At 44.3% G+C, this 25,078-nt stretch overlaps 1 protein-coding gene across 3 annotated transcripts in view; it reads left to right on the top strand.

Moving 5' to 3' along the window:
- The window catches only part of LOC106590043 (zinc finger E-box-binding homeobox 1), an 86,444-nt gene that overhangs the window by 546 nt on the left and 60,820 nt on the right, over window positions 1-25,078 (top strand). The window contains exon 1 of one of the 3 annotated variants that reach the window (XM_045710992.1): window positions 277-1,402. The exons of the other annotated variants lie outside the window; for them this stretch is intronic. The gene's annotated coding sequence lies outside the window, so the exon portion shown is untranslated. Of the gene's footprint in view, window positions 1-276; window positions 1,403-25,078 lie in introns of those variants that run through there. 3 annotated transcript variants of the gene reach the window in all.

The raw sequence follows: 25,078 nt of genomic DNA, 5'->3' as shown, positions 1-25,078 counted from the left end.
GTGTCTGGGAAAATAACGTTACCTGGTTGTTTTTGCGGACTGCGGTATTTTTACATCAATATGGAATATAGATTGATGTTCTGAAATGAGTGAATATATGTATAAGGTTTATTTCTTCAATGTACTTTCGAGAAAAATAACTGTTTCTGTCGCTTTTCTCTGTCGCACCGTAGCAGGTAGCGCGAGCCATGACAAGACACTGTTGCTACATTGAGGGCTCGGGCTTTAGGAAATGTTTTTACTGTGGAAATTGTGCTGTTCTGCTGCTTCATATTATATTCAAATGCATGCTGTTATGTTTATGTAGGCCACACATCTATTTTCTCACGACTTTTAATTGGAAAAGATGTGTAGGCGTGATGCACGCGTTTTCACAATTGACAATGGCAAGTGTGCATTACAAATCATTCGAAAAGTTATTGCTAAGATAAGTAGACAATATGCAGAACAAGGTAAAGTAGCTATAATTAATAAACATACATGCAAATGAACTTCGAACGAAAAACGTTGTTTCTGTAGCATGCATTGTTGGGTAACGTTTCAGAGAATGGGAAGAATATATCAAGCGCTGTTTGTGTGAACAAGGCACAGCCTATATAAGGAGTGTGGATTTACATCCACAGTCCTGCGCTGGGAATTCTGATTTTACACACGCAAGGTTTGGTGGCGTGGGAGCGAAACTCGAAGTTGGAGCAAATCTGTTCATCCAGAGTTTTTATACTTAAATAATTTTTGTTCTTTTGTTTTTGTTTGTGCTTTTGTCTTTGTGTGTGTGGTTAAAAGGCTGCATTGTAGAGTTGTCCGGGTAGCCAGTGCGTTTCTCGGAATATTTTTTTTTCTTCTCGCCAGTAATTTAATCAATTTAATAGTGGAAGGCTTTTATCTGGAAATCATGTTAAACCCTATTTGACTTGCAAAGATCATGCTCTTCGCGTTGCTTGTCTTTGCCTTTTGCATTTTATTAGTCTCGTGTGTTCTCATTTTATTTAGTTAAGGAACTTGTGACTTTTGTTTCAACATCGGAGGTGGTAGTTTTTCACACATAGGAATAATGTTTGTGTTGTAGGCTGTTTGGAGGCATATGGGTTTTTCTCCTGTAGGCTAGCTGACAACATGCGTAGTCTAGTTACAGCCTCGTGAGAACAGTCACCAGCACAGCATCGCAAGTGGTCGAGCCACCCAGCACAGTTTGCAGGAACTGAGAACATGTTTACCTGATCCGGAAAACGGGTCTTTGTAAACACCCCTCTGTCAAAACATAAAAACAAACCAGCAGTCTGATTTCGGGTGACTGAATACGCTGTTAGATTCCCGTGAGACGATTCCTTCTCTATCTTCCCTTTCCAAAGCAGCGGAGAGCGGTCCCTGTGCCGTGCGCCGCAACAAATTGCAACTTGTGCAGGTAGAAAAGGCAACCGTGTCTGTAGGCGCTGCATGCTGTCAACATGAGTGCATTTGCTGTGTTTCTTCTCTTGGAGGCGCTTATTGTGCTTACTCTCCTTGTTTGTTATCGCTTTCTGTCATTGTATGACATGGACATATTTCGTGTGCTCCTTATTTCTTTTTGGCTGAAAAGGTGTTGGTCACCGGTCTATATCATGTCAGCTCTTGATTGACGACGGTTAATTTTGTGCATTCTGTAAGGTACACACCTTATAACGGACCTGTTCTAGCGCATTTGCACCTCAGTCATGGTAGGCCTATATTACTTATAGCCTAGGCTACATTTACATTTTGTCACTGTAAACGTTGTCCATCTGATGTTCATTTCAGAAATAAATTGAGTTCTGTTTTATTCCTTATTCTTTGTATTCATGTTATCCATTTTAAATGTTATATGTTTTCAAATACATAGACTACTATATAATACATCAAGAGGGGGGGGGATCGAACATAACGTTCAGCAGACCATAGTGATGTCTTAATCATGTGATATGGGTGCATCAACCTGCTTGGTGGAAGAGCTCAATATACTGTACCACTACAATGTGAGACAGAGAACCTGGGTTGATCCAATACCTCATATTTGTAGGGGGTGTTTGTCATCAGGTTAAAAGCCTTTTAGGGGCAGGGGTCTGTAGTGTTGGTTACTGAAGCCGAAAAGGTACTTAGTTGTCTGGCCCTCCACTGTCCTGTATTGGTTGTCTCCCTGGGTCTGACAGAGCAGAGCAGGCTAAGACCAAGGTGAGCTCCTGTCACAGCTGTAAACATGGAGGTGCTAACAGCTGGCAGGACAACAGGTGTTTGCAATCTGTGGGATACTAGTGTTTCCACTGTCTTCCTTTGTCACTTCTCCTATCCCGTCCAGCTCCCGTCAGGAATAGCAGTGACCATTTCCTGGAATGGCAATTTAACACTTCAAATTTGGGAAAAGAGGAATGCGGCACGGTATTAACCTTAACACTCTTGGCCCGTCTTTGTAGATGAGTGGAGGGTATTGGGCCTACATTTCAAAGGAACTAATTGCATATGAACTGAGTGTACAAAACATACAAAACCTAGACTGACCAGGTGAATACAGGTGAAAGCTATGATCCCTTATTGATGTCACTTGTTAAATCCACTTCAATCAGTGTAGATGAAGGGGGGGAGACGGGTTAAAGAAGGATTTTTAACGGGGTATGGTAGTAAGTGCCAGGCGCACCGGTTTGAATGTATCAAGAACTGCAACACTGCTGGTTTTTCACACTAAGCAGTTTCTAGTGTGTTTCAAGAATGGTCCACCACCCAAAGGACATCCAGCCAACTTGACACAACTGTGGGAAGCATTGGAGTCAACATGGGCCAACATCCCAGTGGAACGCTTTCATCACCTTGTAGAGTCCATGCCCTGAATAATTGAGGCTGTTCTGAGGGCAAAAGGGGGTGCAACTCAATATTGTTCCTAATGTTTTGTACACTCAGTATTTGTATATAGGTTGGATTTCTATTTCTTTGAATTTATCAAAGGAGTCTCTCTCTCTTGCTGTGTCTCTCTGTCCCTCCCTCCCTCCCTCTCTCTCTCTCTCTCTCTCTCTCTCTGTCTGTCTGTCTGTCTGTCTGTCTGTCTGTCTGTCTGTCTGTCTGTCTGTCTGTAACACACACACACACACAGTACAAAACAGTTTTGGAAGTTTTTTGTCTCAATGCTACAGAAGAAGAATGGGTCTGTGCGTCTAGTTTTGGCTTCTGTAAAGCTGTATGATGTAACGGAGGATGTTTATTTGGCTGGCAAAAGTATAATTAGTGTGCTGGACTCATTTTTCCCCCTAAATAATATTGAATGTAACCACACGCTGTAAAGTTGTGAGAACAATAAAGAAACACTGTGGTTAAGCTAACACTCTTAAGAAAATAGGATGTTTTGGCCATTCCAAAGGCTTCAGGGGGAGAGGGGTGGTGTTCTGTGGGCCAGCATGCTGCTTTAGTGTTTTAAAAGCCAGCTGTTAACATTTAAAAGGTCTACTACCCCTGGTGAGTGGAGTTTAGCAGAAGAGGAAATTTTCATTTATCAGTTATTTTGCTTTGGAGCAACTTCCTCTGCTGCATATGAAAGTGCCAAGTGAGAGGAAAATCCCCCCCTCTTCTCATCCCCACTCACCCCCCCTCTCCTCCACCAGTCCTTTATTCCAGGGGGAAGACACAGTAGCCAGGGGTGCTGTTGATTGCCCCCTGACCTAGGCACCCATGCGTGCCTCCACTATGACTTCACTTTCCCCCCTGTGCCATTGTTGGGTTTCTTCCAGCATGTCCAATTGCGTTTGTGTTTAAGTCCTTTCAATAAAAGGATCCTGAGGGGTAAAAACCCTTGTCCCTACTCCCTCAATCCCCCTCTGTCTCCCTCCATCCCCCTGACCAGTACAGCCCCTCAGTCCTGTGGAGAGGGAGAAGGATAAGGGGGAGAGGGGCTGTGAGAGCTGGCAGAGTGATACTGAGGTGCTGCTGGAGAGGAGAGCCAGTGGGAAGAAAGGTGGACACTCACTCTGTCAAACATGACAGCTCCTTTTACATTAGAATAGTGTGAGTGTTTCCTATGGAACGGAATGGAGAGGATTAATTTATGTTAGTGAGGCAAACTATAGCCTAGGTATTGGCTTTATAGACTTCTGAGGTTCTGTCTTGTGTCTTGAATAATCTGTTTTTCTTATTATTGTTTGTCACTTATGTATCTCCAGGCTTTTTAAAATGTATGATATGAAATTCTAATTTACACCATTCAATTCACCTTGTCACACAGTTCAATGATTTCCCAGCAGACAATTCTGTTTGTGCCCATAATCTGAGGTACCGCACTCAAACCCTTTCCCACTGTTGTTGAGGGAGCTTAATGATTAGCAAGCTCCTATAGAGGCATTGCATTACCCTATAAAAAGGTGCTTTCTCTTGCCTTAGAAAAGCAGTTTTAAAACCCAAGTCAGTTTCACTAACCCCCTTAACTGTGTTTGAATGTGCTTTATTGGGGTTGTATGTGGATGAATGATTAAATGAACCATTGTGTGTTAAGGCTTTGGTTGGAGAAAGCCTGAGGAGAAAGAGCCTAGTTACCTTTGCAGTCTGCCTGCTCTACTTCATACACTTTCAGTGGAAGAAGAAAAGGCCCATTGAGTGGGGCTGGCATGGGGAGGGAAAGGCCTTTTCACACTCTGCTTGTGGGAAACTTCTATCTGTACTGGGCATGGCCATTTGCATATGACCCATTCTCTTCCCAAAGACCCCAAGACTGACAGAGGAATCTGTGGAACACTGAGAATTCGTCACAATCTTCCTCAGTCTCACGACACGCAATGCTCAGATTCTTGCGTTTGCGTGTGCATTTTTTGGGGGATATGCGCGCCCCTCTTTTGTTTTGGAAATGTGTTTAGGCTATTTGTCTGTGTCATGCACACTTTTTGCTGAAGGCTTGTTTGTGTCTACTGCCGATGCCTCCTGGCTGTGTCATTTTGTGCTTTGTTTTTCCTGCGTGTTGTCTAAGCCACGTATTTAGTGTGTTAAACTGAGGATGTCCTATAATGTGCTCCAGCAGCAGCCAGGAGTCCCCCTCTCTATAACCCATATAGGGCCCACGACGGAGCTGCGTGACTGGGCTGCCAGGGCTGGAGGGCTATGCGGGGGCCAAGGCTGACATAATGAATGAGGAGGAATAAGCAACGGAGTGTCAACACTGTTGTTGAAAGGACAGAAATATTGTGTAGTTATTCAGTTGGGGCTTGGCGGGACAGGGAGGGGGAGGGGGGAGCTGTGTGTGTGTGTATCAGGGGGAGTACGCTATGCAGCGAGGCGTCAGGTCCACTGAACTGAACAAAAACATGCCGGGGGGGCTCAGAAGGATCGAGAGGGAGACTGGGCTCCAGAATAGAATAGGATAGCTCCTTGTAGCTAGATCAGGTCAGGAGCCTTCCTCAGTGGTTCAGATCCACTCAGGGGACTGAGAATGGGACCTTGAAGGAAGCAATGAGAAATTGTCAAGTTCCCTGCTATCAGTCTATTGAGTGATTCATATAAGCCTATTTCCTATTTTTGTCCATCAGCAATTGGAAAAAATGCATTGATTTTACCAATGACATTTCCTCCTACACTCTGACATGCCAGACAGGTATGTTGGTAAGATGACCTCACCCAGCCCACAGGCCTCAGGATTTGTTGTGTATCGCTTCTAAGGGAAATAAATTAAATGTCTACTCTTCCCTCTCTCTCTCCTCTCTCTCCTTCTCTCTACCTGGATATTGAGACAGATGTGAGTTGAAATTACAGTCCAAAAACATATTATGTGTCTACTCCTCTCCCTCCCTCCCTCCCTCCCTCCCTCCCTCCCTCCCTCCCTCCCTCCCTCCCTCCCTCCCTCCCTCCCTCCCTCCCTCCCTCCCTCCCTCCCTCCCTCCCTCCCTCCCTCCCTCCCTTTTGTTCTTTCTTTCCTCCTACCTGTTCCATATTACATAGAAACAGGTGGGAGTTGAAATGATAGTCCAAAACCAAATTAAGCCTGTTCCGCAGACCAGTGTTTCCCAAACTTTTTCACTCAGGGCCCCCCTTACATCATTGGGGAACATCCCACGCCAGGTGGGAGCTGAAATTATAGTGTACCATTGTGTATAGCCTATACCTGGGGGAGATGGCAGCTCTAAATTGCCATCCTTTGGGGGTTATTCATTGTGAGCAGCTTGGGCTTGGTTTATGTCTTTTTTAATAATGTGTTTGGTGGCTGATCTTTAGGCTGGGCTAGTCCTGTTGGGTGTTGACACTACTGTCTGTAGCTTCAACCTCCCCTTTCCTCCCTCTACTCTACCCTCCTGTCCTCCCTCTTATCCCCTGTTCCTCAGTGTCTTTTGCTTCAGCCTCTCTTCCCTCTCTCTCTCTTTCCCTCCTCTCCCATTCTCCTCCCCTCCTCCTCACTATGTATTGCCTCAGCCTCTCCTCCCTCCTCCTCTCCTCCCCTGTTCCCCAGTGGAGCGGTTAATGAAAGGCCTGTGTTAACAATAGGCAGGCAGCAGGCGCTGGGCCGCCAGCCCTCATCATGCCAGCTTGTGTTTGGGCCACAAACTCATCAGTGGAATCTTTGTTCCTCACATTTAACCTGACAATTCACTACCATTTTTTCCTCAAAACCTGACAATGCACAACTGTTGAAGCAATATGGCGGCTGTATGTATGCAGAGATCATAAAGTTTTGTACCTGCATCACATTTGTTTTAGTTACTGTATCATTAACCTTTACTGCAGTGGGCTAAATCAGGGAGACACAGAGTGTTTCTTGGTAGTCTTAAACAAATCTACTTTGAAACAAAAATATACATCTCACACACATGGTTATGGGCTTACAGAAAATAACACACCTGTAATGACAGATGTAGAGTTGACATGTATTCAATGTTGAGTTTGCATTCCAATATTACACTTTATATACATCACAGAAGACTGAAATATAACAAAACCGTTTGTTGCTTTTCTCTTCCTGAAGCAGACTGATTGACAATGGGAGTCTCTAATGGCAACATAATCTCTATTTAGGTACAACTTTTGACCAGGGCCTATAGTGGCCCATAGTGCACTTTATAGACATAGGGTGCCATTTGGGAGGAAGCTTTAATGACAGAATATGAGAGCAGTCTTGTCTCACACACTGACTACACCTAGCATTGAGCTCTGCTGAAAAAAAATACTTTTCACTCACTATATCTCTATCGCAGGGCCAGGCCAGCTCAGCCACACATTCTCTCGCTCACTTACACTCTCTCGCTCACACACACACTCTCTCTCTCTCTCTCTCTCTCTCTCTCTCTCTCTCTCTCTCTCTCTCTCTCTCTCTCTCTCTCTCTCTGTGTCTCTCTCTCTCTCTGTCTCTCTCTCTCTCTCTCTCTCTCTGTGTCTCTCTCTCTCTCTCTCTCTGTGTCTCTCTCTCTCTCTCTCTGTGTCTCTCTCTCTCTCTCTGTGTCTCTCTCTGTCTGACTTATAAACAAGGTGACTCAGGGTTTCTGTTAAAGCTGTAGGCTGGCTAGCTACCTATCAGTGTGACTGTGTGGTCCTGTGTTAGTCACTCACTGTGTCCTGGGGACAGGGACATCACAGGGGCCATTTTAGTCTCTGTCAACATTTTCATATCATTAGGATGGCTCTGGGTTGCATCCCAAATAGCACCCTATTCACTATATAGTGCACTACTTTTGAGCCCTATGAACCCTGGTCAAAAGTAGTGCAATATATAGGGAATAGGGTGCCATTTTGGATGCAACCCAGTTGATGAATGAGTTTGGTCAATAAACAGCTTTATAAGCTTCATTCACCACTATGCCTGTTGATCAGAGGCTGCATCGTCTCATTTGCTTGGCCTCAGCCTCGCTACACACGTTTCACCCACAGAGTTGTGGTGGGCGGAGAATAGGAGTACGAACATCGTCAGCCATATAGCCAGACAGTACCACATCTGTCCTCCTCTTACTCATAGAGACATCATCCTGGTCGTGCTCATTACTCTGACAGACTGGCACCCAGCCTCCTGTCCCATTTAGACAGAGGGAGAGCCAATGAACTGTGGGTTCTAATTGATCATGTTTAGAGTCATATGACACCATTATTTAATGCTTGTAGTCTTTGGGTGTTTGTTAGTTGTTTCCTGCTGTTGATCTACGCACACCTGCCACCATCGTTACGCGCACCTGCACTTCATGAGACTCACCTGGACTCCATCACCTTCCTGATTAGGAAAGGAGGGGGATACCTAGTCAGTTGTACAACTGAATGCCTTCAACTGAAATGTGTCTTCCACATTTAACCCAACCCCTCTGAATCAGAGAGATGCGAGGGGCTGCCTTAATCGTCTTCGGCGCCTGGGGAACAGTGGGTTAACTGCCTTGCTCAGGGGCAGAACGACAGGCTTTTACCTTGTCAGCTCGGGAATTCGATCCAGCAACCTTTCGGTTACTGGCCCAACGCTCTAACCACTACCTTCCTTATATCTGTCACTCCCTTAGGTTCTTTCCCTAGGCGTTATTGTTTCTGTTCCTGTGTTTCATGTCTGTACACTACTCGTGTTTCTTGTTTTCATTTATTTATTAAATTCACTCCCCTGTACTTGCTTCCCGATTCTTACTGTACACATTACAACCAGGCATCATTAGATGTCTCATCTGTTAGCTGTACAGCACTGAGTTAACATCACATGCCTGGTGTTGCACTACCTCTCTCTGTCCCCATCTCTCGATCTCTCTCTCCAAATTTCTCTCTTTCTTTTCCCATCTTGCTCTCGTACTCTTTCCCCATCTTTCTCTCTGTCTGTCTCTCTCTGTGTGTGTCTGTCTTTCTCCATCTCTCTTTCTCCCTCTCTGTTATCTCTTTCTCTCTCTCTCTTCCTCCTCTCTCTCTGGCAACTGCCAGGGTTATCCTACTCCAACATGAGCAGGTGCTGCAGGCACCAGAAACTCACTACAGCACTCATAAATAACACCTAACAAAGTATGAGAGAGTGGGAAGGAGGGATAGAGCGAGATGGGGAAAGAGATTTAAAGTTTCGTCTGGCAGTGGAGCAAGCCTAGACCAAGCAGGGTGTGGCTCACCTCATGGTCAGGCAGTTCCTCAGTCCTCCTGCAGAAGGATATGCTGCTGCTCACTGAGAGCAATGTGAGCTTCTTAATATCTTCTGTCAGCTTGAATGAAGTGCCTGCCCTTCTGAAATGTATTTGTTCACAGCTTCCCCTCCCTTTTTCTCCCAACTACCCATAAAACATTTCAGCTATAGCCTACTCTTTCATGCCACATCAAATTAGTCCCAGAAAATAACTGTTAAAATGAAAAGGGCACCACTTAGTGAACACACAAAGAGGAAGTTGGTAGAAAGAAAGACGTAAAGTATTGTCATTCAGTTATCTTTTGCTGTCATTAAGAATCTAAGAGCTTCTGAACAATGTTAATTGCCCAGTGCTTTACAAGAAAATGAAGTGGTCAGAAAGGAATTACATTTAATGCACACTTGAATAATCTCCCACAATAATGAGCCTGTTCCCCAAAGAACTGAACCCCATACGGTAAATAAATCTAAATGGAAGAGTATTAATTAACATTAATGAAATGAAAGTATAATGCAAGAATGTGTGTTTATACCCTAGGCTACTTCAAGTCTTTAGTCTGTCTTCAGCCACTTCAGTCAATCACTTCTCTGAATCACCAACCTATGAACACAACCAGGCAGTCTGTGTGAGATTGCAGCTCAGGATACAACCTGAAAGGGCTTTCTCTCTGTCAAAACAACAGTCTTCCTAGCCTGGGGATGTTTCCCAAATGGCACCCTATTCGATAGGCCTATCCAGTGCTAAGGTTATTCAACGCTGGTCTGACCAATCAGAATCCATGCTTTAAGATTGTTTTGATCACGCGGACTGGGATATGTTCCGGGTTGCCTCTGAGAATAACTGATGTATACACTGACACGGTGACTGAGTTCATCAGGAAGTGTATAGGGGATGTTGTTCCCACTGTGACTATTGAAACCTACCCAAACCCAAATCCGTGGATAGATGGCAACATTCTCACCAAAAAAGTGCGAACCACCGCATTTAACCAAGGCAAGGTGACTGGGAATATGGTTGAATACAAACAGTGCAGTTATGCTTTCTGTAAGGCAATCCAACAGGCAAAACGTCAGTATAGAGACAAAGTGGAGTCGCAATTCAACGGCTCAGACACAAGACTTATGTGGCAGGGACTCCAGACAATCACGGATTACAAAGGGAAAATCAGCCACCTTCTTCGCCTGCTTTGAGGATAACACAGTGTTACCGACGTGGCCCACTCCCGAGGTCTGTGGACTCTCGTTCTCCGTGGCAGACATGAGTAAGACATTCAAGCGTTTTAAACTTCGCAAGACTGCCGACCCAAACGGCATCCCTAGCCGCGTCCTCAGAGCATGCGCAGACCAGCTGGCTGGAGTGTTTATGGACATATTCAATCTCTCCCTATCCCAGTCTGCTGTCCCCACTTGCTTCAAAATGTCCACCACTGTTCCTGTACCCAAGAAAGCAAAGGTAACTGAACTAAATGACTATCGTCCTGTAGCACTCACTTCTGTCATCATGAAGTGCTTTGAGAGGCTAGTAAAGGATCATATCACCTCCACCTTACCTGACACCCTAGACCCACTTCAATTTGCATACCACCCCAACAGTTCCACAGATGATGCAATCGCCATCGCACTGCACACTGCCCTATCCCATCTGGAATACCTACAGTATGTAAGAATGCTGTTCAGCTCAGCCTTCAACACCATAGTACTCTCCACATTCATCTTTAAGCTCTGGGCACTGGGTCTGAACCCCGCCCTGTGCAACTGGACTTCCTGATGGGCCACTCCCAGGTGGTGAAGGTAGGAAACAACACCTCCACTACGCTGATCCTCAACACTGGGGCCCCACAAGGGTGCATGCTCAGCCCCCTCCTGTACTCCCTGTTCACCCAGGACTGTGTGGTCTTGCACACCTCCAACTCAATCATCAAGTTTTCAGACGACACAAGAGTAGTAGGCCTGATTACCAACAATGATGAGACAGCCTACATGGAGGAGGTGAGGGCCCTGGCGGAGTGGTGCCTGGAAAATAACCTCGCACTCAACATCAACAAAACGAAGGAGCTAATTGTGGACTTCAGGAGCTGCATAGGGAGCACGCCCCCATCCATATCCACGGGACCGCAGTGCAGAAGGAGAAAAGCTTCAAGTTCCTCGGCATACACATCACTGACAATCTGAAATGGTCCACCAACACAGACAGTGTGATGAAGGCGCAAAAGTGCCTCTTTAACCTCAGGAGGCTGAATAATTTGACTTGACCCCTAAGACCCTCACAAACTTTTACAGATGCACCATTGAGAGCATCCTGTTGGGCTGTATCACCGCCTGGTACGGCAACTGCATACCCCGCAACCGTAGGGCTCTCCAGAGGGTGGTTCGGGCTGCCCAACTGGTCACTTTAATAATGTTTACGTACTGTTTTACTCATTCCATATGTATGTACTGTATTCTGCTTCTATTCAATGCCACTCCGACATTGCTCGTCCTAATATTTATATATTTCTTAATTCCATTATTTTACTTTCAGATTTGTGTGTAATGTTTTGAATTGTTGGAGCTAGGAACACAAGCATTTCGCTACACCCGCAATAACATCTGCTAAATATGTGCATGCGAGCAATAAAATTTGATTCGAATTTGATTTGATTGGCACAAGTTTTGATTAGCATCTTATGGGCCCTTATTAACAGTAGTACACTATATAGGGACTAGGGTGCCATTTAGAATGTAACCTTGGTCTGGTCCTGATCAGCTAAAGTCAGCAACCCCAGCACATGTGGAAGGCAGCAGCCTATTTAAGGTGTCTTGTTTGGAGTGGGAACCCCAGACTGGGAACAGCATATAAGCCTTTAGTTGGGAGGAATAGCTGTGCTGCGCGTATAGGCTAGTTTTTAAAGCCTTGTGAACTAAGCAGAAGAAAATAAATACTTTTGTGATAACAGAAGTATAACAATTTTAGTTATGTAAATTAAGGGGTACTGGCAGGAATGAGAGGGCACTTTTTCCAAATAGCAGCAGACACAGGTTCATAAAGGAGGTCTAGCTACTCACACTGCAGAATGTATAAAGCTGCCACCTGTAATCCCAGAGTCTCAATGCATGCATTGTTGAAGTGATTCTCCCTTTTGTCTTAGATAGACCCGGTGGGCTGACTTAAGGTGGTTGGTACTCATTTGATTGATAGAAAATTGTCTATTAACCCTGTCACCCAATGCTGTATCAAGTCAAATCTTCACGCTTTCTCCTTTTGAGTGTGTGCCACTGGCATCCAATGTTTCCCAAACACCAACCTGCCTTGAATACAAATGACCCAGTCCTTATTCTGGCAGCTATGCTAACTGCCCCCCTTCACTGTAGAAGTCTGGAGGATAAAGAAGCTTCATTCAACCAGTAAACAGTGTGTGACTGTGCCTTCTTTGTTCTAGTGCCAGGATGTAGCACGTCTCGTGGCACGGTGCCCTCACCCATCTGCCCTGTACCATGTACCATTTAACTGATAAATGTATCTCTGGTGAGTGTAGAAACTACATTTGCTTCTGGTCTTGGGTCAGTTGTACGTTTCCCCCAGTAATGTTTAGGATTTGTGCAAGCTGATCCTTTCTACCTAGAAACTCCTTGTAGCTAACAGGGCTGAGAGGTAGGTCAGGGTCAGTGGAAGCTCACTTCCTGTTGGTGATGGTGCTGTAGCTGTTGTGTGAACGAGGTTAGGAAGAAAGGTAAGGAGGGAGCTGCACCCATGAGATTACCTCATGAGAATCATAGTGTTCTCTGCATGGGTCTAAGGCTGTGTGTGTGTATGTGCATGTGTGTGTGCCTGCATTTGTGCGTGTTTGTAGGTGTGTGTTAGTTTGCTAATGCATTCCTGACCACCTGAATGCTAACCTGTTAGTGAACCGTTTCTTTCTGAGGCCTCATGCCTTGTGCCCCCCTCCCATCCAGCCCAGGCAGTAAACCTCAAAAAGAGTCACAGAGAAGCGTTTCTCATAGGGGGCTGTTACTAACAGATGTTTGGACCACAGCTGCTTTGCCACTCAATAACATGGGCATGTATTTTGGTCCCCACCTGTCTCTCTGGAATGGATACACATACTTTGTGGGCACTGTTACATTGTTTTACATTATCCTCTAATGTAAAATACCATCATACTTGAAATAATAGAATGCTTTGCCTGATCAGATTCAGAGTGATCTATCTACGACTCAGGAAGATTACATTTTTCTTTGAATCTGGCAATAAAAATTATTATGTGATGTTATTTCCCCCAAGTGGAAATGTCTTAACATGGTAAAGGCCATGGCAAGGTAAAGCATAGAGGGCACTGACTCTCCACTTAGGCCTTAATTCCCTGAGTTAAGCAGCCCCTGTTTCCTCCCCCTGGCTAGCTAATTTAAAGCAGTGGCATCCTAATCGAATGTCTCTGTAATAAATCTATTAGATCAAAAGGAATCTCCTCACTCTCACTGGCGCGTGGGGACAGAACGTCTAGACAGGGAGAGAGAATGTTGCTACGCAGTTGAAGAGTCACAAATGAAGTAGTCTTACTGTATCCTCTCTGTCAGGAAACATGGAATAAGTTGTCAATCAATTTTAGAATTAGAACAGAGGGAATCTTGCCTACAGACAGTAGGCTTTGATTCCATCTGCAGGCATGGAATGAGTTGTAATTCAATCAATTCCACAAAGCGGTATTTATATCCAATATATAGGAGGGTCCTATTAAACCTCTGAAAACAAGGATACTTTTTATTAAGGTAGCCGTAACAGTAACAAGTTCTCAAAATGAAATGTTTCCTTTTGCATTAACTGGGGGGAGGAGGATCTCCTAATGCAAGTCTCTTGTAAGATTAGAATAATGTAAGATTATGTATATGTGCCCCAATTGTAGATTCTGTTGTAGATGATGAGTCCATTGAGCCAAATCATAATCATGCTCCTATCCTATAGTCCTATCCCTGGATTGCTAATCTAATCCCCTAGAGATGCATATTAAAGCCTGCTTTAAATGGGGTTGTGTGATCAACAACCAGATTAACATACCAATAAAGCATACTTCATGATATAGGCAAGTGGGGGGGGGGCCTAGCTTGCTATTAAAATACAGATATGGAGGATTACGGTCTCTGTCTGTCTGTCCGTAGAAAGGGGATTAGGTGGCGGAGGGCAGACAGATTGGATTTAATGTGTGTGTTCGACTAAATGATTGCTGATGGATCGCGAAGCCCTCATGTAGGGAATGATCTCTGCAAGTCTGCCCCTTACCCCCTGCATGGTATACACACACGCTCGCATCCACACAAATGCACACACCTCCCTTCCCTCCCTCATGCATGGGTGATAATTACAGCATCACAGGGCCCCTACTTTAGAAAACACAACAAGAGCGTGACTAGTCTGTCTGTCAGGACAGAAAATATCCTCATGATGCTTAGACAGACAGTAGTAGGCACTAAGCATAACCTCCTGCTCAGCCCACAAACAGAACCAGAGGTTTCAGAGGTTTTACTACAAGTCCCAGCTGCTTAGTGGAGGAGGCTATGGTTGGCCTAGGTGGGTGATTCTCATAAAACTGACCAAAAAAAAGAAATACATTTTCCACCATAATTACACTTGGATCATTAAGATTAGGATCTGTATTTCTCTATTTCATAGTATTTATTTTGTTTATTGTTCAGATATTATGCATTTGTCTGAATCCTGGCTTAGGAAGGCCACCAAAAACCCTGAAATTTCCATCCCGAACTATAACATTTTCCGACAAGATAGAACTGCCAAAGGGGGCGGAGTTGCAATCTACTGCAGAGACAGCCTGCAGAGTTCTGTCTTACTATCCAGGTCTGTACCCAAACAATTTGAGCTTCTACTTTTAAAAATCCACCTTTCCAGAAACAAGTTTCTCACTGTTGCCGCTTGCTATAGACCACCTTCTGCCCCCAGCTGTGCCCTGGACACCATATTGATTTCCCCCCATCTATCTTCAGAGTTGTGCTGTTAGGTGACCTAAACTGGGACATGCTTAACACCACGGCCATCCTACAATCTAAGCTTGATGCCATCAATCTCACACAAATGATCAATGACCCTACCAGGTACAACCCCAAATCCGTAAACACAAGCACCCTCATAGATATCATCCTAAACAACCTGCCCTCCAAATACACCTCTGCTGTCTTCAACCAGGATCTCAGTAATCACTGCCTCATTGCTTGCGTCCGTAATGGGTCTACGGTCAAACGACCACCCCTCATCACTGTCAAACGCTCCCTAAAACACTTCAGCAAGCAGGCCTTTCTAATCAACCTGGCCCTGGTATCCTGCAAGGATATTGACCTCATTCCGTCAGTAGAATATGCCTGGTTATTCTTTAAAATTGCTCCCCTCACAATCTTAAATAAGCATGCCCCATTAAAAAAAAATAGAACCAGGAACAGATATAGCCCGTGGTTCACTCAGACCTAACTGCCCTTGACCAGCACAAAAACATCCTGTGGCGTACTGCATTAGAATCAAATAGCCCCCGCGATATGTAACTTTTCAAGGAAGTTAGGAACCAATATACACAGGCAGTTAGGAAAGCAAAGGCTAGCTTTTTCAAACAGAAATTGGCATCCTGCAGCACAAACTCCAAAAAGTTCTGGGACACTGTAAAGTCCATGGAGAATAAGAGCACCTCCTCCCACCTGCCCACTGCACTGAGGCTAGGAAACACTGTCACCACAAATAAATCCACGATAATTGAGAATTTCAATAAGCATTATTCTGCGGCTGGCCATGCTTTCCACCTGGCCACCCCTACCCTGGTCAACAGCCCTGCACCCCCCACAGCAACTTGCCCAAGCCTCCCCCATTTCTCCTTCACCCAAATCCAGAAATCTGATGTTCTGAAAGATTTATGGACAAACTGCTTATTTTATTCGAATAAGTTACGTTTTTTTGTATAAATTGTATAAAAATACAAGAGAATTTAATGTACAAAATTAATGCGAAAATGTAATACAAATAAATAAATAAGACACTGTGCCATTAATTAGGAATTTTAGTCTTCAGAATCATAGTTGATTGTTGCAGATGCATAATGGTTTTATAACTCAATATGCTACTGCCATGGTTAAAACTGGTTTTATGAGAATCATCCAGGTGTGTAAAGGATGAGGTGGAGGGAGGCAATAAAAAAAAGAACCTTTATTTAATTTGGCAAGTCAGTTAAGAATAAATACTTATTTACAATGACGGCCTACACCGGCCAAACCCGGACGACGATGGGCCAATTGTGCGCCGCCCTATGGGACTCCCAATCACGGCCGGTTGTGATACAGCCTGGAATCAAACCAAGGTGTCTGTAGTAACACCTCTAGCACTGAGATGCAGTGCTTTAGACCGCTGCGCCACTCGGGAGCCCAGTTTGGTTCGGTTTGGTCTGGTTACTCCTGAATAATGCCTGTACTCATTATCCCTACATCCTGTTGAAAATAGAGAAAATAACCTCCAGAGATGTATTTGTAAGTCCTGCTTCCTCCCAGTGAGTGTCCTAGACCTACCCACTTGCCCTTTCCCTCATTTCTCCTATCTACTCACTCAGCTCTGCTGTAGGCCCTTCCTCTCTACTGGACCTCCATCCTCTTACCCCCTCATCTCGCTATAGCCAGGGATGTTTTGAGGAAACACAGATCAATCAGGGAAGATGTGTGCCTTTTCTTTTTTTTGGTAGTATGTGTTGTGACATCCTATAGGGAGGAGGTCAGAGACCTGACAGTGTGGTGCCAGGACAACAACCTCTCGCTCAACATGGTCAAGATAAAGGAGATGATCATGGACTACAGGAAAAGGAGAGCATCCGACCGCAAGGCGTTACAGAGGGTAGAGCGTACGGCCGAGTACATCACTGGGGCCAAGCTTCCTGCCATCCAGGACCTCTATACCAGGAGGTGTCAGAAGAAGGCCCTAAAAATTGTCAAAGACTCCAGCCACCCTAGTCACAGACTGTTCTCTCTGCTACCGCACGGCAAGCGGTACTGGAGAATCAAGTGTAAGTCCAAAAGGCTCCTTAACAACGTCTACCCCCAAGCCATAAGACTGCTGAACAGTTAATTTAAAGGCTACCCAGACTATTTGCATTGACCCTCACTTTTTTTTTTACACTGCTGCTACTCACTGTTTATTATCTATGCATAGTCACTTTACCCCTAACTACATGTACATATTTGTTAATTACCTTGACTAACCTGTATCCTCACACATTGACTCGGTACCCGTACCTCCTGTATATATAGCTTCGTTATTGTTATTTTATTGTCTTACTTTTTTAAAACTTTAGTCAATTTTGTAAATATTTTCTTAACTCTTATTTTTCTTAACTGCATTGTTGGTTAGGGGTTGCGAGTAAGTATTTCACGGTAAGGTCTGCACCTGTTGTATTCGGCGCTTGTGACAAATACAATTTGATTTGATAAAAGATTTTGGCTGGTGAGAGACGCAGTGTTAGGTGGAGGTAGTAAGTGTGTGTAAGTACATACACATGTAGTATCACAACACCCAGATGTCCTCCAGATAGGCAATGTGTGTCCTAAGAGATACACACCGCGTGTGTGTGCGCTTACGTGCATATTTGTTTGTTGATGTGTGAGTATTTGCTATCTGTGTGAGTGTGTGTGTGAGTCAAACCTTTTGCCCGAGTCTGTCCCTAGCTTGTTTATCCCCAAGGGTGCCTATTTGTAAAGCAGAGGAGGTTTAATCATCTCACTGACACATGTCCTCTTTATCACCCTAGATTAATGAGCTCTCCATTAATGAAAAAAGCAGGAGGTGCTATCCTCCACACGTTTAACACCAGCCTGTACGAGAGAGGGAGAGGGCGGAGGAGGGAAGGAGTGAGAGGGGGGATAGAGAGGGACAGATACTGTAGAGAGAGAAAGGGGGGGAGGACAGAAATATGATGCTAAGCACTGAGCACTCTCCAGGTAGTATGACATCACTCTCTGAGGGAGATATGATATCTATCAGCTCTGTGTTTATTATCCATAACAGAGAGGGTGTGTCTGGGTATTACAGCCCTTACTGTATTTTTGTCTGGATCAGAGCCTTTATTCTTTCTCTTTGTGTTATTTTTCTGTTCTTACAGTCATCTCTCTCTCTCAGTATTGTTGAATGAAAATCCTATCTGTCTATTGTTGAATATAATTTTGCTTTATATGTATCTAGTGTGCTGATTACTAAGTGAGGTTTCCTATGTGACAAAGCCCATGGGATGTACTTCATTTGACCACGGCACAATATAGGGAATAGGGTGCAATTTGAGATGAAGACAAAGCCAATGGGTTGGTGGATAAGGTGTGGATGAGACAGGGAGAGATGGGAGGCAGGTGCAGCTAACCGGGGGAGTGCAATCATCAGATACCAGGAACCAGCAACAGGATAGCAAGGTTGCCATGGCAACCTGGCGTTATTGATTAAACGGTCATCTCTGAGCTCATGCAGCAACCAGGGTTCCCAGTGGAGATGGTACTGGTCCTTTTACAAGGAGAGGAGGAGTGATGCACTGCTCTCTGTCTCTGAAGAGGGGCTCAAAAACATGTTTACATCTGTGCTCAAAGGCCCTAGTCCTCTTACTCTTTACTCTTCTCTGTACCAAATACTCTCTCTTTCTTTCTATCTCCCTCCCCCTCTCTATCTTTCTCTCTCCCTCTCTTCTCTCTCACCCCCTCCCTCCCCCTCTCTCTCTTCCTCCCCACTCTCTCCCTCCCTCACCCTCTCCTCTCCCTAGTCTGTGTCTCTATATAAGGGTGTGTGCTGAGACGTTTCATTGGGTGTTCCCACAGCCTTAACTCGCATGGTTCAGTCGGATTCACGGGGCTGTGGCATACATGGAGATTTTGCTTTCCCATTTCACTAGAATAGAGGGACACTCAACCAGACCAGCCCTGCCCAGACCCAGTGATTTAAGGCATTTGCTGTAAATGCAATGATCATGATGTTCTGTAGGCCTATAGGTTAAATCCTATTCATAATTAGCTGCTGGCTGTGTATAGGCCTACAACTTTTGAATAGTTTGCAGTGTGTTTGGCTGACTTGAAAGTTGACACCCTCGTGGTATCTTCTTTCAGTGTAAACCAGATTACCCCCCCTCTGTAGAGCAGAGGGTGCAGGACAGGGTCACTGGTCATCTTGCCCAATCTCAAATCCCTACCAGATGTCTTTCCTCTCCCACTCACACACCCAGTGCTTTGGTCACGCCTGGCTCTTGCTCTGGCTGTGGAGTGCTAGGCTATAGGACACTGTGACAGTGTCTAATGGAGGAATGGTGTAGCCCTGTCAGGGACACAATACTCTGCCAGACAACAGCCTGGTTGGCAACTGGAGGGGCATGGGGGAACAATGAGTAGGGGGCCTAGGCTATACCTTTTAATACTTCCCTGGGAACCTAGGTTTCTCCTGGGTTTGCCTCTGTAACTTGGTATAAATGGGTCTTCCCAGTTGGGGAGTTTTCTGTACAATATCTGGGGTGTTGAGGCTTGACTGACGTTGCGGTCTTGTACTTTCAAAATATCTTTGTTTTGAGAGAATTTCATCACACATAGACAGACTTGCTTTGCAAGGCGGAGAAGCATGGAAATTGAGGCTAAGGAGGCAGAAATACTCCCCTGTGTACCACTCAAAGACGGGATTTCCTGCTAGCCTTAACACAGGCCTACTGTGACGATCACCCCTAATACAGCCCAGCTATGCAGGAGATAGCAGCACAAGCTCCTTCCCCATCTCCCAGATTAGGAGTTGTCTCTAGCTCCTCACCCCCCCTCCCCAGTCACACTACACTAGACTAGAAGACAGAGCAGCTCTCTGTCCGGGGCTCATCTGTGTGATAGGCGTGACCCTGCCCTGTTTAACCCATGACTGCTGAACTGAATACCAGCCCCCAATACACTTAGGCTACTTCCACACCAATGTTGAGAGCTTGGTGTGATGACTAGAGAGGTTAGTTATAGTGAGAGTTACACCTAGAGTCTGGAGTAATAATACACATTGTAGCAGTGAGGATTCTGGACCTACATCTCAGTAAACCAATGTTCTGTTTAATGAAAATCTGTCCCAGCTAGCACATAACTTTCTGAGAACCATATGTTTCTTAGAGCTTGGTGAGAGCAAGGCTGTCCAAAGGTTATTTGCATACAACCTTCCCACAATGTTCTGGGAATGGTGCAGGATACCCAGCTAGCGCACAACGCTCTGAGAACCATATGTTTCTTTTGTGGGACTTCAGCATAGCATTTCCTCATGGTTCAATTTAAAGTAATGTTCTTAGAATGTTCAGAGAACGTTAAGAAACAACATTCTGTGGAAATTTCAGTACTTCAGCAGAACGTTTTATGCAGGTTTCCTTATGGTTTTATTTAAAGTCATGTTATCAGAACATTAAGACAACCTTTCATAAACACCACAAGAAAACACTAGTTCAAAGAATGTTCTAAGAATGTTATTTAAAAACATATACATTCCGTTCTCTGCTTCAACAAAGCTCTCTCTATCCTCTATCTTGTTAAGTGTGTTCAGGTGTGTTGGCTGTGACCACTAATTGGCCACACCTGATCTTAATGAGTGCTTGTTTCCTTTGAAATTGGGTCTGTTTGAATAGACTAAAATGACAGCTTTGTATGAGTAAAAAAACATAGCATGCTAGCTCCATCCTGGTGAAGCAGTGGACTAATTCCATGGATAGAGAACATAAGATCATAGGTTTGAATCTCACTGATGCCACAATAAAACAGAAATGTGTTTGCATGATTAATACCTAAGAATGAATTTCCATGTGTCCTATCTGTGCTTGGAGTTCAAAACGGTTAAACTAAGCTAGTAGCAGTGTTATTAAATGTATTTTAATAACCAAACCTTCAAATAACCTATAATTTCTGTTCTAAGAACGTTAATAAAACATCCCAGGAAAAATTTCAGGGAACCACATTATAACATAATCAGAACCTCCCTGCAACCTTAAAATGTACATTCCCAGAACAGGTGAAATTTTTCCTAAGATCCCTGAACGTTTACAAAATGTTCCATTTTGGCTTATGGCTTCGTTCCTAGAACCAATGGGAAACCAAAAATGTATGTTCCCACAACTTCCAAAGAACCAAATGTGCTAACTGGGTTGTGACTCAGCATTCATTAGATGTGCAGACAGCCAAACAGCATTCTCCTGGAGGCCAGAGAGGAAGCCAACCAGTAAATCAGTCTGAGGACGGTTGGTAAAGAGCTTGGTTTAAATGCTCAGAATGTCCTAGCGGGCCAGTTTAGCCAGTGTGTCGGCTCCCATTAACCTGGGCCAGGCCTGAGTGACAGGTAGACAGCTGTACCATCGCCGCTATGTCTGTACCGTTTAGCCTCCCGGCACTGAGAAATACAGTGGCCTTTGTCACGTAAGACATGGGAAATTCTGCTTTACATGTTATTTTTTATAAAGTCTGTCTGTGTTTTGATTAGTTGTTGTGTAAATTGAATTTGATTACTTTATTATTTAATTCCATTTCATCTCTATAGAGCTGCTGCCTATGCTGTCTGACAAATCACAATTTTAGTAGTTCTTCAAAGTAAATAAGGCATACTTTTATGACTGCTGAATACCATCTGTCAATCACTTAGATCATGTATTGTCTGGTAGAGATACCTCACGAAGCAACTACTCATATCTTTCTCGAACGTGCATTCTTCTCTCGATCTCTGTGTCTGCACCACACTAACCTAACATAGCAAGCGTAAATGAGGCGTGCAATCGATTATGGTCATTATATTTAATTACCACATTTTCTGTGCCAAACTATGTAAAATATTGGCCTGTTGGAAACTACAACTCCCTACTATATCACACAGTTCGGGCTTGATCTGATTTACCTCTAGAGAAACTGCAATGTGCGCATTGAGCTCACAGGAAAAAAAAGAACAAAATGGAATTCAAATAATTTAACCAATGTTGGTCAATTAGTAGCTTAAAAAACAGCAATTAACCAAAATGTCTGTTATTTTTTAAGCATTAATTGGTGTAAAAGCTGTGTGTGGGTTGGTGTGTCTCCCAGAAATCCTCAGCAGAGGTTCGTAGAGGAAGTGAACTGAGAGAGAGGGTCCAGTCAGTCATTCCCAAAGAGGGAGAAGCATGTCCGGCTGCTGTGGAGTGTAAACAGGGGAGCTAAATAAACTGCTGTATGGGGCGGAGGAGTGCTCTGGAGAGAAGAAGGGGAGAGAGACAGAGGGTAAAGGCGTCACCATACTTCAGTTCAGCTGGCGGCTAGCCGAAGTCAGCTAGGTGAACCAAACGAGTGTGCTCTAATACTCCTTGAAAAGACCTTCGCTTGAAAAACTTGAAAAAAGTGGCAATAGTACTGTTTGTCCATTTTGAGATGCCGTAGCCAGTATACACATCCTAAAAAGATAACTCAAAAAATCTCTCATTAATTTTGATGTTTTTGCAGAGGAGATCCCATACAGTAACTTTACATCTAACTAAGATGTTTGGTGCAATATTTCTCAATGAAAAATGTGCATGAAAACGAGTCATCTCTCGTTGAATGAGAGACTTTAGTGAAGAATCCCTACTGTTGACCAATCACCAATGAAGAAGCGTAGACTTCGAAAAAAAATTTGTGTGCCGAACAACCGAAAAAAAACCTTACCGAAATCCAAAACAAACAAAAACGTCACAAAATGTCGTCATAATATATGCACAAACTCTTCCAAACTGTTTCGGCTGGGAAGCATGCAGAGGCCTTAAGAGGGAAGGAGAGATAGAGGGTGGGGAGCCCAACTGGAGAGAACCACTGACTCTAACTAAGATGCTATGACAGATGTGTGACACCTTGTCTTATGACACTGGTCCCATGAGTTCTCAAATACTCTCACCCCTTTGAAGTGCCATATGTTAAAACGAGTTTCCCAAAAATTATAGTTTATATATCTTCCTTAAACAGAAGTAGAATGTATACAGTAGTCTTACTGTCATGTAACATGCTAGCTTGATGAGTAGGTCTGACCATGCCTGAGTCCTGAAGACTTAGCTACGCTTTAGTTCAGCTAACAGTCTTTTGATAGCCCTGGTCGGTTGGGCAGCAGAAGCAGTTGGCAGCCATTACATGAAAAGACAGAGGTGAGGTTACTCTGCTGCCAGAGATGTTGCAGACCATTCTGCTTTCTCTGCCCACAATGGGTTCTGAGGCGTAGCTATTGACTTAGCTGACTAAGCTACTCTGTGCAGTGTTCTACAGAACGACCCTTCCCACTCCCCCACCTTCTGAAACTGACAGAAAGACACCTTGGGAATGGAACAGAGGTATTTCACTTTGTTTTTCTTTCCTTTTTCTGTTATTTTTCTTCCTTTTTTCTTTCCCCTTCCATGTGGAGCTCTTTTTACTTCTTCTCAAGGTAGATCAAAGACAAAGGCCTGTGGAGGCGAACAAAGTATAGACCCAGTGACAACAAGCACCCTCACTCCGTCTCTCCTTTTTCTAGAAGGGCATTCTCTTGTAATATTCGTATTTGGCCATGGTTTCTTTGGAAATGGGGTCACACAGCCGTCTTTACCCACGTAATAACTTTTCATTTGTGAAGTTTTGGGGAAGTTGAAAAAGTTTCCTTTACATTTAAAAAGTGACAGCTTTTTACACATATGCCTATACGTCGATGTGAAGTTTTGGGGGGGGAGTTTAAAAGGTCTCCTTAAAAGTTTAGGCTAGCAAAAATAGTAATTTCTCTGCTTCAGTCTGATGTACCATTAAACCATGTTCAGTTCTATTCTCCCATCCATCCTATGTGTGTGTGTGTGTGTGTGTGTGTGTGTGTGTGTGTGTGTGTGTGTGTGTGTGTGTGTGTGTGTGTGTGTGTGTGTGTGTGTGTGTGTGTGTGTGTGTGCGTGTGTGTGCATGCGTGTGTGTGTGTGCATGCGTGTGTGTGTGTGTTGGGGAAGATAAATACTACTGTCGGATCTGTCGGTCTCTGAGACGTCATCCTTTATTCATCTCCATTAAAACAGCATGAGAATTGCCTTTGCCAGTTGTTGCTGTAACTCTCCCCAATAGACAGGAAAATGCACACGGCGAAGTACATTATTGATAGGTGTGGAGTGGAGGGGGGGTTAGAGGGGGGGGTGGTTGGAGGAGAGGGGATGATTAAATAATAATCATATTGGTTCGGGCGGGCCATATACTGGTGGACACTGGTGTTAAATGGACAGAGTTTGTTATGGTTGGAGAGAGCCAGGCATCCTCCTCCCACCTCCCAACTCCCATACCAACATGACTTGGCATATGTACATGGCATCATGCACCTACTTTTTCTGGGCAGGCACTGATGGCCAAATTTGAAATCTTTGAATTAATTAGGCCTATGAATACAATAAACAATATTGTGTATATTCAGCTTACAAATGGATAAACTGTTTCAATCGGCATGGCACCCTTGTCTGTGTCTAGTGGCCTGTCAAACCAAAAGGCTTCCATAGTCAGCCCTAGCCCCAGGGTGCATATTACATATAGGGCCTACCAGACAACATCAGATCAGCCTCTACCTACCTTTCTCCTCCACAGTTTAGTGTGCCACGGGACTGCTAAACAGAGACATAGAAAGAGAGAGAAGGTCAGAGGTGGGAGAAAAGAACAGAAAAGGTAAAGAAAAATGTAGATGAATTTAGAAAAAGTGCATAGCCAGCAATTCTCCCAGAGCAAGTTCCTCTGGCTACTGGAATTCGAGGTAAATTGAATCAGCACTTCCTGTGGGCTCACTGCTAGCTACGCTGATGCTGTCAGGATGATATCCATCCTCTTTCACTCTTTAAGTCTTTATCTCTCTCTCTCTCTCTCTCTCTCTCTCTCTCTCTCTCTCTCTCTCTCTCTGAGGGGTTGGGTTAAATGCGGAAGATACATTTTGGTTGAATGCATTCAGTTGTGCCATTGATTAGATCAGGTATTCCCAATGCCGTCGGGGGTGCGCCAAATAAAAATGTGATTCACCAAATAACAACACAATGTCAAATACCCTCTGTCTCTGTAAAGTCCATGGAGAATAAGAGCACCTCC

This window comes from Salmo salar, chromosome ssa29, assembly GCF_905237065.1.
Source record: "Salmo salar chromosome ssa29, Ssal_v3.1, whole genome shotgun sequence".
Classification (NCBI taxonomy): domain Eukaryota; kingdom Metazoa; phylum Chordata; class Actinopteri; order Salmoniformes; family Salmonidae; genus Salmo; species Salmo salar.
This window is presented reverse-complemented; position numbering and strand designations above follow the sequence as displayed.